Genomic DNA, 12,343 nt, shown 5'->3' with positions numbered 1-12,343 from the left:
GGTGTATTAAGAATAAATTTGAGATTGTCATTACCCTAACAACTGGCTGCTTGAAATTAAAGCTAGGAGGTGTATATTGTAATAATATTCAGTGGGTTTGTGGCAATGATTTTATTAACCTTTTAAGGTTTTTGCTGGCTGTATCAATGTGAAATGGCCTTGCTGTTTCCTCTGCTTTACATTTGCCATCCCTTACTGAGATCTGCAGCTCCTTTTGTATTTCCTCTACTCTTTATATTCTGACTGGAATCATCCATCTGCCTCTTGGAACGCAGATATCTTTGGCTACACTCATGCTATCACAAGACAAAGAATATGTCAAAGATTGTATCCTAGTGATAATTGGCAGATAAAGCTGCTATTGCTAATAAAGGTCAATTAATGTGTGTACGTACCTATTTTAGTACTGTGATGAAATGTACTTAAAATAATTGAATTACTCATGCCAACAGGTATACTTCCCAGAGGAGGTAATTTTCTTCATACTTGGATTATTGTCTGCAGTGAAAGTACTGGACAAATGCTTTTCCCCATGAAGTGATCATGAACAGATTGGAAAATACCAGTGAGAGAGTTCCTGGGGAAAAAGTGATGAGAGCTGTCACATGGATGGATATCCTTGTCGTGGGCAAGGGTGATTGTAATTGCAGTGATTTTGTCAATGGAAAGAAAACTTGCGTGTGTGTGTTGCCTGAAAAATTCCTGAAGTGCCCTGTAGCACATGAGTATCTTTTATGATGATGTAAAGACTGCCCTCCTGTCCAAAGGAACCTTTTAACAATATTAATTTGCCATAGGCTTGTTTCTATATAACTCAATTTTTGTCTTTTTTTGTTGTTTTTTTTTTCTTCTGAGATGTGTCAGTCTATGTGGTACAGTCCCCTTTAAGTAGTAGGAGAGCTAGTAACCTTGACTGAATCATTCCTGTGCAACTGAAGGGGGAATGTATATCACCTTACTTTCACACAGCAATTACTATGTTAATATTTAACAGTAACATGCCTTTCATCTACCCAAACATTTTATTGTAACAGGAGAATATTTTGGCTTATCTGTTAAATTGCTGGGGAACAAACATTTTGGGGTTTGGGGAAAATTTTGTAAGCAAGTTTTCTAGGTATTTCCATCACTCCTATAAATGTGTTTGTGCCTTGGTGTTTTGATTTTGTGGCACTTTATTTCAGGAAATTGAACTTTTTTCCTTGTGATTCTTAAGGAGCTAAGAAAATCTCTATTTTTAACATACTGCAGTTTCAGATGTTGAAAATCAGCTTGCAGAGGTCACGCTTGGATGCATTTTCTATTAGATTACTAGATTGTTCCCTGGCTGAGACTGTTTGCTTTGTAGTCTGAGTAACTGTTGAAAAGAGTCTGTTAAACTGCAAGCATGTGGTAATGCCATGTGAGAAGGTGAGGAGAGGAAAATTCATAGATAAAGAAATTAGTTATTTTTAGGAACCTTTCAGAACGTGATGTGGAAGCAGTATGTTTGCATTTGGAAGGCAAAAACTAACCCCAGACTACTAAAAAGCATTCCACTTAAATTTGAAACTGCTTCAGTTCAAACTCAAGTTCATCAAATGCGTCCTTTTTATGAAATGTTATTGAAAAACCTAATAGTAATATTTTAAGAAATCTTCAAAGAAATCTTCATAGATAAATGCTGCATTTACCAATGCAAAATTGTTAAAGCTAAGTGAATTTATACCAAGATAATTTTTAGCTGACTTTGTGGTTTTGACACTTTGAAACAATTATCTTAACTTAATAGGTAAATTTCTAGGAAGCTTTGTGAGGACTTTGAAGCTTTCCACAAGTGGATGTCACATCTTTGGTTGAAGGAAGAGACCTCTTAATTTCTTGTGTTAAAGTTTTGGGACAAAGTGGCTGCTGAGTGTTCTGGGCAAGGAGTTTGATCTGCTTTAGGTCAGTATCACCTCAAAGCCTTGGTACTATCAGTCTGGTGTATCAAATGGAGGGTACAATAGACTAGTTTTAAGAATTTTTTGTGTATTCCACTGAAGTAAAATTTACACATATATTTAGCATTATTAATTAAACATTATTTTTTGTGTGGTTTTGTCTTGAAGTGGATAGAGATTAGCACCTCATCAAGAAATTCCCAATTCTGCAATTGATAGTATAGTTTAGATAATGTTCAGATATATTTTGCATTTGGTTTCTGCTTGAGTCATTGCTAATGTACTTTCATTGGCATCATCGAGCCATACAGCATTTAAGATGGGAGTCCTCAAGCAAGGCAGGGGAATACAGATTTCTTTTTTCATTACGGATCTTTTGAATTGAGGATGTATGGAAAGTGTAAAGAAGTGGAATGAAATAACTCATATCACTGCTTTTCACTTCAATGCGTGCAAAATCAGAATTGAAAACCTCCATATAAAAGAGCATGACAGCCTGTTGGCAAACCTTCAGCAGTGTATGTAACAGTTCAGACAAGTGAGATATTTTTTCTTCTTCTTTGATAAACTTCAGTAATAACTTCTGAGTAACTTATATTTTTTCTAAGAAATATTCAGACAAACATCTGTATAAGGGGCTACTACATGCAAGTTTTGTGCTGGCAGAAATAGTTAAGTAATAAGTTAATGTAGCACAAATGTGTGCTGGTGAGGTTGGTGATGGCTCAGGCATCGCCCACCAGCCGGCCGGGCTGATCCCGGTGAGAGCCATGCGAGGCCGCATCTCCTCAGGGACCGAGGCTCCTGGGCCATGTGTTGTCAGGACGTAACAGCAGCAGCCCGAGCTGGGACCAGACAAAGCTAAAGCTGCCACAGCCACACAGGTGCCCAAGTGCCAGGCAGCGTTTGGCTGCAAGTCCCTCACTGCCCTCCGAGTACCTGTGGCGTCTCCAGCCACTGAGCTCTGCTGCTCTCCTGCTGCCGAGTCCTGACGTCCCTGGCAGCAGGAACAGCTCTCCAGATCACTCCTCAGGGCTTGACAGACTCTTTACCAGTGTCTGATCTCTACAGCGAGGTAAGGAGTGTTTTACTTTCAGCCTAAAGGTATATTGTTTTCTTGTGATGTTTATATATGTCCATCTATTTATTACAATGTCCACTTATTTATTACAGGTATGGTAAATAGTATAGCATTTGACAGCTGTCTGAATTGCTAAGTCGTTATCTAGGTCTTTGTCAGATCATCCATTAACTACTCTCAAGTGATCACTTAATCACCATTTGATTAGTATCTAATTTCTAGTCAATCATCAATTACTTATCATTTGATCATAATTAAATCATTAATCAAATTCTTTTAGTTAACCACAAAGACTTGATAAATCACCAGTGATACCTAGGTGTCATTCCATGTGCTTGGGTTTCTTGGCTGTGGAGTTGTAGAGTAGAAAATGTAATTGCAAGTATTTATTGTAGAACTGGACAGGTATTTGTGTATGGCCTATAGTAACACTGCATTACTGTGTAGGAAAATGTTTTTAAACATTCCAGATACTTTCATATCTTTTGGAGTCAGCCTCCTCTGTGTTCTCTGGAGGACTCTGTTGGGAAAACATTATAGCCACCTCAGAGGGAGTACTGGGTAAGGATGGCCAATAGCTGAATAAAGCTAGTTGAGTTCTCTGTACTGTTGGCTGCCAGTGGTGCTGAGGCATTTGCAGCACTCAGAAATGAAACATTTGTGGGAGGCCTTTTTTCCACTTTTTGACACATGAATTTTCAGTAAATACTTTGAATTTGGTTGGACAGGGATTTGAGTAATTGCTTTCAAAGTAATGGGAGTTGAAATGAAAAACATTGTCTTAAATAACACATCACTGTGTTAAAGATGGGACTGGGGATTTAGAGAGCAGCTCTCACTAGGAAAAAAATTCCTCTGTCAATTCCTTGAGTTGAGTTAATGGCCCAATGTTTTGTAGATATATTTTTGTCTTGTTATGTGATATCTTAAGACAATGTTCTTTGTTCAAGATATTTGGAATAATGTGTCTACTGTTGCTAAGATTTCTGTTTCAGCCTGTAGGAAAGCTGCCAGAGCAATGAGATGAAAACCAGCACAGATCACATTGGATCACATAGTGCCTCTGTTGCCTCAGGACTTTGCTATTTCATACAACATTAAGCAATTACTGCTTTTAGATATATGAAATTTACAATTTTGATGAAGATGGATGACAACGTCTGGACTTCTTGGCTTGTCATCTGATGAGGCAGGCTCAAATTGTATCTGTTTTTCTGGTATTGAAATACAGTATTTTTTGTGCCATGAAGTGTGAATTCATATCTCTACTGTGTGCTGGTTTTCCTGAATCATCAGTAACCTTGGTATAGTCTCATAGTTCTTGTGATTCTCCCTGAACTATCTTTCATCTCAGTCAGCTTTTCAGGGCCAGTCTGCGTACTTCCTGGGGTAGCAGGAGCAATGGCACCTGTGAAATCCTGCTTTTTGCTTTGCTACCTGTTCTCTCCAGCACTCCCTGGCACCTGGAAGAAGTAGCACTAGCCTTCCTCCACCAAAGTCTGATCTGAAAGGAAACCAGGTACTTTTGCAAAGTACAGGAAGTCTCTTTGGACTTTTCTTGATGGGAAAAAAGTAATGCAACAGGTGTATGAAGTGCATTTCATAGAATCATAGAATGATTTGGGTTGGAAGGAACCTTAAAGATCACCTAATTCCAACTCCCCTGCCATGGACACCTTCCACTAGACCAGGGTGTTCAGAGCCCTGTGCAGCCTGGCCTTGAACACTTCCAGGGATGGGGAATCCACAGCTTCTCTGGACAAACCTGTTCCAGTGTCTTACCACCCACAGAGTAAAGAGCTTATTCCTAACACCTAATCCAAACCTGCCATCTTTCAGCTTAAAGCCATGTTCTATCCCTACATGCCCTTGTAAAAAGTCCTTCTCCAGCTCTCTTGCAGCCTTTTTAGGTACTGTAAAGTGCTGTAATGTCTCCCTGGTGCCTTCTTTGCTTCAGCATGAACCACCCCAGCTCTCTCAGTTGGACTTCATAGGAGGGGTGCTCCACCTCTCTAGATCTTCACGTCCCTCCTTTGGACTCTAACAGATCCAAGACCTTTTCATGTTGTTCACCTCAGAGCTGGGCATAGTACTGCAGATGGGAGTCCATTTCCTACTCCAGTAACTTGTTTGCAGATGAACATGCACCTCCTGTCATGAGAAAATGGCACAGTTGCAGTTTGGGCATGAGAAAGGCTGGCTTGCTCATCTCTGTGTTGTCTTCCTCCTGCACCAGGAGAGAGGCAGGATCATCCTCTGCTCTTCTTAAAAACTAATATTTTTTTAGAATCTCAGACGTGCTTTGCATAACTCTGAAAAGGGAACTGCCTCACAGTTTAGTCAGCATGTGAATATACAAATATTTCCAGTCTTTTCTTCAAGGACCAGATGTTTCAGCTATTGTGGAAAATCTAAATGTGCTGTATAAGCAAGATTCAGAAGGCTAATGCAGTGAGGGAGAGATGTATGAGCAGAGATCATCATTTGTAGGAGACATGTCTATAAGATTTTTACAGTTTTCTGGCAGTTAAAGTAAGCAGAGCTGCTGTACAGGGCCAAAACGAGATATGTATAGTTTTTCTTTGCAGCACTTCATAAGAAAGAGTTCCAACCTTGCATCATTTTACTTCATTTCCAGCCTATAGGTCTCTCAATAGAAAGCTCACTGTACACATAAGATAGGACAAGACACTGTTTATCTTCACCCAGGCCACATTTCAGGTTTCTCTTTGGCTGTCTTTAGGGTTTCTCAAAGTCTGGCTTCTTCTGCCTGTGTTCTCTTTGTGTATGGGTCACTTCAGACACTTCAGCCTGGGAAGTCTCCTCCCTGGCTAGCTGAGGAGCAGCAGTGCTCTCAGCTGACAGTGAGGAGGAGCTGGGGTAGGGTTAGTATTTGATGTGCCTCGCTCCAGATCATCAAATCTCACTATTTTCAGACATCTGGTATTTCTGAGAAAGTCTGGTCTCCTTAATTTTTCTTCAGCTTCAGGCTGGCAGCAGTTTCAACGCCATCACCTTTTAATCATCTGCCTTCTAATTTCCTTTATTGCATGGCAATTTCCAACTACAAAAGAGGGGAAATTCTTTTTTTCCTGACTGTATTTTTAAAAAATTTATCTTATGTTCTCAGCAGAACTATGCATTTTCTTAGTTTGAATGGTTAGGATAGATGTGACCTTTCCAGCCGGAGCCCTTTGTCTCCGAAGGGTGGCTAATGACACTCATGAAGCTTTCAGACCTGCACAGACCTCTGTGAGTGCAGCCAGCCACTAGATGTCAGCATTATTTTAAAAATAAACAGCTGTGCTACCTGTTGGCCATTCCTGCTTAAAATGTGCTGATGGGAAGTTGATGAGACTCGGTAACTAGTGCCCAGAGGCTACAAGTTTTCATTTTAATGAAATGCTCAGTGACACCTGTGTGGCTAGCAGCATACCAGGGGGAATCTTAGTAATAATTTCCCACATTTTTAGACATTGTGAAAAAGACACCAACACTTTCTAAAATGGGTGAGAACAAAGCAAGATTTCATAATAAGACTTCTGAAGTTCAATTGTGCTTGCATTCAAGTGTGAATCTATCAATGGAGTGAGTGAGGCAGCTCCCTGTCAGAAAAAAATGCTTTTATATCATGGAGCCCCTGAGGAAGGCTGAAGAACTTTTGTGTGCACATTAGGGCTGCATTTGGGGGGGGGGGGGGAAGCTAAACTCATTTAGGCACTCACTGGTGTAGGCAAGATATACTGTTTTTCTTATATTCTCTCCATTGCTCTTCAAGTGGCTAATTTGATGGAAAATAAGCCAACAGGAACAAGCAAGTAATTTTCTTTTGGGAAAGAAAGGGAGAGAGGGATGATCCCTCTCTCATCATATGAGAGTGTGTCAGCCCAAGGGTGAGACGTGCAGCTGAGGGCAAGATTAAAGAAAGGCAGAGGGACAACCCTGCGACAAATGTGAGTCATTAGGTTTTTGCTATTTTCTGTTTGCATTCTTGGCCTGGGAGGTACAATATCTACCTGTCCTGTAGACTCAATTTCCATCCTCTTGCTCCTTTGCTTTGACAGCTATTCCTTCCCATTTCCTGGGTAGAGCTTCAATGTTCTCTGCAGTTCTCTGTGCCAATTTTCCTGTCCTCAAGAGAGGACTAATCCATTGTTTTACTAATCCATCTCTTCCCATTCACATCACTCTTAAACATTTCCTTTTTCTCTATTTCCCACAGTAAGTAATTTGTAAAAGTGCAGTTAACTCTTTCTCCATTTCAAGCCTTGTAGTGTTGCTTCAATGTAGTTTTTTGTGCAGTCATTGGGTTTGTCTTGGCAGATGTCTTTATCCATCTTGACATTAGGAGTTTGAGAGGAGTTAAGAGTTGGCTGAAACAAATGGCAGAGGGCCTGCAACTGTAAATCCAAAAGGACAAGGGCTCTCTGGTGAAGAGCTGAATAAAATGTCAGTGCTTAACAACTAATAAAGAATAACATGATAATAGCTTGTTTCAGGCTCTGCTTCGTGTCAGCATTGAAGCTACATCTGCTGACTCACAAAGGACATATAAACTCACATTCTCTTCCTATTTGGTGTGTTCCTGTGGTTCCCATGCTGCATGGTTACTATGTGGTGCATAATTTTAGGTGCTTTATAACATTTTTGATTTTATGTAGGCTTTTGAACATTTCTTCTAGGTATGTGTCTTGCTGAACTCCTATTTTTATCTCTTACTATTTACTTGGGTAAATCACACTTGACTTTCTGGAGGAGGAAAAGAAGTTAGCCCCCATGGGTTATGAATCTCTTTGTCTCTAATGTGTCTGATACGAAGGGGTTTTGAGTTGTGATTGAATCCTATACTCCCTGAAGCTCTTGCATGTTTGCAAAATTGTCATGTTTGCTAGAATCCAGTAAATACCAGATGTATACTTTATTCTGAGTTGGGAAATTCATATTCCCCTTGAACAAAATGCATTATTTCCCACAGGTTTGGACTACTTTATATTGGTGCCACTCATGTCACTCCACTGAAAACTGTGTCAGCATTCTCATTATAAGTTGTTTTTCAGAGGTTATAACTTGGACATGAAAATTTGCTTCCACTTAAAAACTTGGTCTTAGCCCAGAAGTAATTAAAAAACCACCAACATTTTCTTTCAATACAATTTATGTTATTTTGGGAAGAGAAGAGAGAATAAAAAAATTAACACTGAAGAATGGCAAAGTGTGCATTACAATTTGTTCAACTTTGACAAACTAAATTATGGAAAAAAAATCAGAATTTGTCAAGCTTGTTAAGCTGTAAGACACTTCTTCAATATCTTTTCAGTTTTATCAGTTTGTTGGGTGGAAAGGTGGAGAGAAATAGGTCTGAGAATGCATGAAGGGATAAATCTACCCCGCATGTAGAGTGTGCAGGTACTATCCCTTCAGCATTTATCAAGAGCTGAGAGTGCCCATCCTACCCTGCACTTTAAATCCTGTCAATCTGAAAGTGCCACTGCCCCTGACTTTGTCAAATCTCTTATGGGTCTCAGAAGTTATGATGCATAACACCTTTCTTTGGCGTGCAGGATTATGCAGAACTGAGGAATGGTAAAAGTGAGCTACTCTATTTTTTGTGGGAGGTGCGCGTGGACCATGTTCCTGGGAAAAACAAATTGACAGAAAGGAGCTGGGATGCCCCAGGTGGGGCCTCTCTTTGGGTGAACTGTGGTCCTGTTTGTTTGTAGGGTCTCAAAGTACCTCTGTTTGGTGCATGGTAAAATGGTTGTCATGGTTTAACTGCAGCCAGCAGCCAAGCCCCAGGCAGCCCCTCGCTCACACCCCCACCAGAGGGAATTGGAAGGGCAAAAGCTGGAAAACTCAAGGATTGAGGCAGTTTGATAGAGAAAGGAGAAGCCACACATGCAAACAAAACAAACCAAGGAGTTCATTCATCACTTCCCATAGGCAGGCAGGAGTTCAGCCATCTCCAGGAGAGCAGTGCCCATCACACCTAAGTGTCACTTGGGAAGACAAATGTCATCATGCCCAACATGCCCCCTTCCCTCTTCTTCCCTCCACTTTATATCTTGAAGGTGATGTCATGAGGAGGACTTTGGTCAGCTGGGGTCACCTTTCCTGGCTATGTCTCCTCCCACTCTCCCAAGCACCCCCAACATCCCTGCCAGCGTGGCAGTCTGAGAAGCAGAAAGGCTTTGGCTCTGTGTAAGCTCTGCTCAGCAGTAACTAAAACATCTCTGTGTTATCATCCCTGTGCTCAGCACAAAGCCAAAACACAGCCACGTATCAGCCAATGCGAAGAAAACTGAGTCTGCCCCAGCCAAAACCAGCACACTGGGTTTACTGGAGTTACAGTGACTCTTGGGTTTTGTAGGATTGAAGACAGGAAAAATGAGCAAAAAGGGTTGTTTTGGTGTTTGGATTTGTTGAAAAGTTCCTGTAGGAGTCCACCTTAATCAATGTACCTCTTACCACGTACACTTATAGAAAACTTCAGGGAAAGGCTTGTTGTAGAATAAATGAGGAGGCCAGGTGATGGGATTCTTACCGTACAAGTGGGAAGGCATGTTTCATTAACAAATCTGCTGCTGAAGTTATTTTTTACTATGAAGGTGGACTTGAGTAGCTAACTTTAACTGCCTATTATATGTGGGACTATGTCAAAGATGCATTTCATCAAGGGAGTATTCTGCATAGTTAGGAGTTGCAGATATGGCAATTGCTGAGAATTACTGTGCTAATACTTCTAGTGACCAACAGATATTTTAGGTCAAAAAATATGCCTATATTTTTACAGTGAAACATGAAGAAATAAAACAGGCTCTCCTCACATTTAAAACCCAATGACTGTGAAATGTTTTAGGCTTTCCACCTTGTACAGACTTTTGTGATAAAAAAGAAGACTTCACATCCAGTGTAAGGTTTCAGAAAATCTCATCCTTATGAAAGATTAAACAAATATAAATTTCAAATATAATAGTTAGTTTACAGCATCAGGTCTTTTGAATCAGAATAAACCAGCCTGAACCTTACCATAGCAATCATCAACAAATAGAGTGAAAACTAGGCTCAGAAACCATGGAGACTCAGTACAATCCTCAATATTGCCAGTGGTTTTTCAGGTTTGGTCTTGGGATGAAATATTCAAAATGAAGTCTAATATATGAGGCTTCAAAGGACAAAAAATCAAATAGCTTTTCTTTAGAAATGCATTTTATAGGATTAGTACAAACAAGTATTCTTTAAGTTCAAAACCAATTCCAAAATAAGTTTATTCTGGAATAGAATTTGATCAGAAATATATGTCTCCAAAGAGTCAAGTCCTGGTCGGGGGAATCTGTTATCATGAGTCTCCTCTGGTTCAAGAACATGCCAGCTATGATTCTGACCTGTCTTTGTGAGTGAAGATTATCATGAGGCTGACTCTAGGCTGGTCTGTTTTAATGGGGAGTAAAGAGGTGGCTGGTAATGAGGAAAATAAAAAATAATGAATGAAGTATATTGCCCTTGGTGTAAAAAATAGAGTGCAAGAATGTCTGGACTTCAGCTCAGAGAAACTTGGGATATGAACCTTGACTGACTGAGTTGGAGAGGAGAGATGTCTTAGGAGGAGAGATAACTAAGGCCCAGCTGCAGGCAGAGAGAGAGATGAAAATGCACTTAAGTGCAGTCAGTTAGGCTTTGATTTTGCACACTGATCTGTTCAGGCAAACCCTTACACCCACGCAAAGCCCTGTTGAAGATAATAGGATTTTGTGCAGGCTCACAAGAATCAACTTGCAGGAATGACGCTGTGAGTCCTCAGAGGAGTTTACACTGAGTGCAAGTAACACAAGGAATAGTTGGAAATGACACACCTCAGCAGTACCCCATCTTGAATCAGGAGCTGAGAGAGCGAGCTGGTCTTGTTAAATTTGTATTGCTGTGCTCTCAGTGCTTCTGTTATAGCCCCCAGTGGAATTTATTCTTGATATCTTTTCCCCCATCCCTCAATATCTTTGAGGCTAAAATCTGGCAGATGAGAGCTCAGCCTTGAAGGCTGATGACTTCTGAAATGTGGGTGCAATTTGTTTAGATGCTTGGCTTTGCAGGGCAGCTGGAAGGGGAAAAAATATCAGCTGGTTTTCCCTTTGTTTTCCAAAATATTATTTCATGCTAGAAAAACTAGGCGACGTGTAGAATGTTGTTTAGGTTTGTCAATAAGATAAACTAGATTTTTGCTTACCACAGAGCCTGTCAGAACTTTGTGATATGTTTTACAATTACTGTGGACTTCATTCCTTGGCAGTGCCTACAATGTACATGTGAATCTCACTGACAATTTCTAAATAGTTGTTGCAGTTAGAGGACCTTTATATACTTCATTTTACTGCGATTTCTTTACCTGGCAGAGCCTGATTGTTCCAAGTGCCTTGTTAAACCCAGCTGCAAAGGCCTAATGTGACAAGGTGATGACAGAGATCTTTAGTACAGTTTGATTGTTCCCAGGGCAAGGCTATTATTTGGGCTTCATCTTCTTTGAGAGCCCAATTCAGCTCCAGGTAGGCATTCTAACCAACCACTGCTGCTGTTTAGTGGTCACAGGTTTCACAGAGTTTCTATGGGAGGTGCTTTGACCTCCTATTTTAGCTAAATCCATCTCGTCTGTGCCTAAGAGCAATACTGGTACCTTTAGTATGAGTCCCTAAACACAGGTGATGAATTCCTTTCTATGCTATTGGAAAAAAAAATTACAAAGACTAAATGGAATCTTGAATATTTACCTTTCAAACTTTTCTCTCTATCTGGATTTCATCCTGAATATATATTTACTGAAAAAATGGCAATTCCTGCCTACTTCTTTTTGCCATAAACTAAGAAGTTCACTAGCTTAATTCAGGGGCAGGCACTCTTGGCCAGCTAGATAGATCCATACCTGTGTGGGGCCCTAGCAAACACTGTGACTGTCCAGACCATGTGGAGGTGGCTGAGGAGATTTGCAACCCAGTTTAGGAAACACAGAAGGCAGTGGATTATATTAAATGGAGGATTGCTGTTCTCACAACTCCCACGATACAAGAAACAGGTGGCACTGGAGGAAGCTACTTTGAGACAGTTTTAGGAAAAGAAAAATGCTTTGGAAGCCTATTGTAACAGGGGATGGTGAGGGCAGGTTCAAAAGGATGTGACAAAGGTATGTTCATCGAGGGAATCTGGAAGAAACCAAGGAGAAATGTACTCACTAACATCCCTGGTTCTGGATACTGGGAAAGGATAGGGGAATGGACAGCAGGAAGTACCATTCTCATGAGGCCATGTATCTCATTTGCTACTGCCAGATATGTAAAAGTGGACTGAATGGACCATT

This window comes from Serinus canaria, chromosome Z (genome assembly GCF_022539315.1).
Source record: "Serinus canaria isolate serCan28SL12 chromosome Z, serCan2020, whole genome shotgun sequence".
NCBI lineage: Eukaryota > Metazoa > Chordata > Aves > Passeriformes > Fringillidae > Serinus > Serinus canaria.
The sequence above is the reverse complement of the archived record's forward strand: the minus strand, read 5'-3'. Positions refer to the sequence as shown.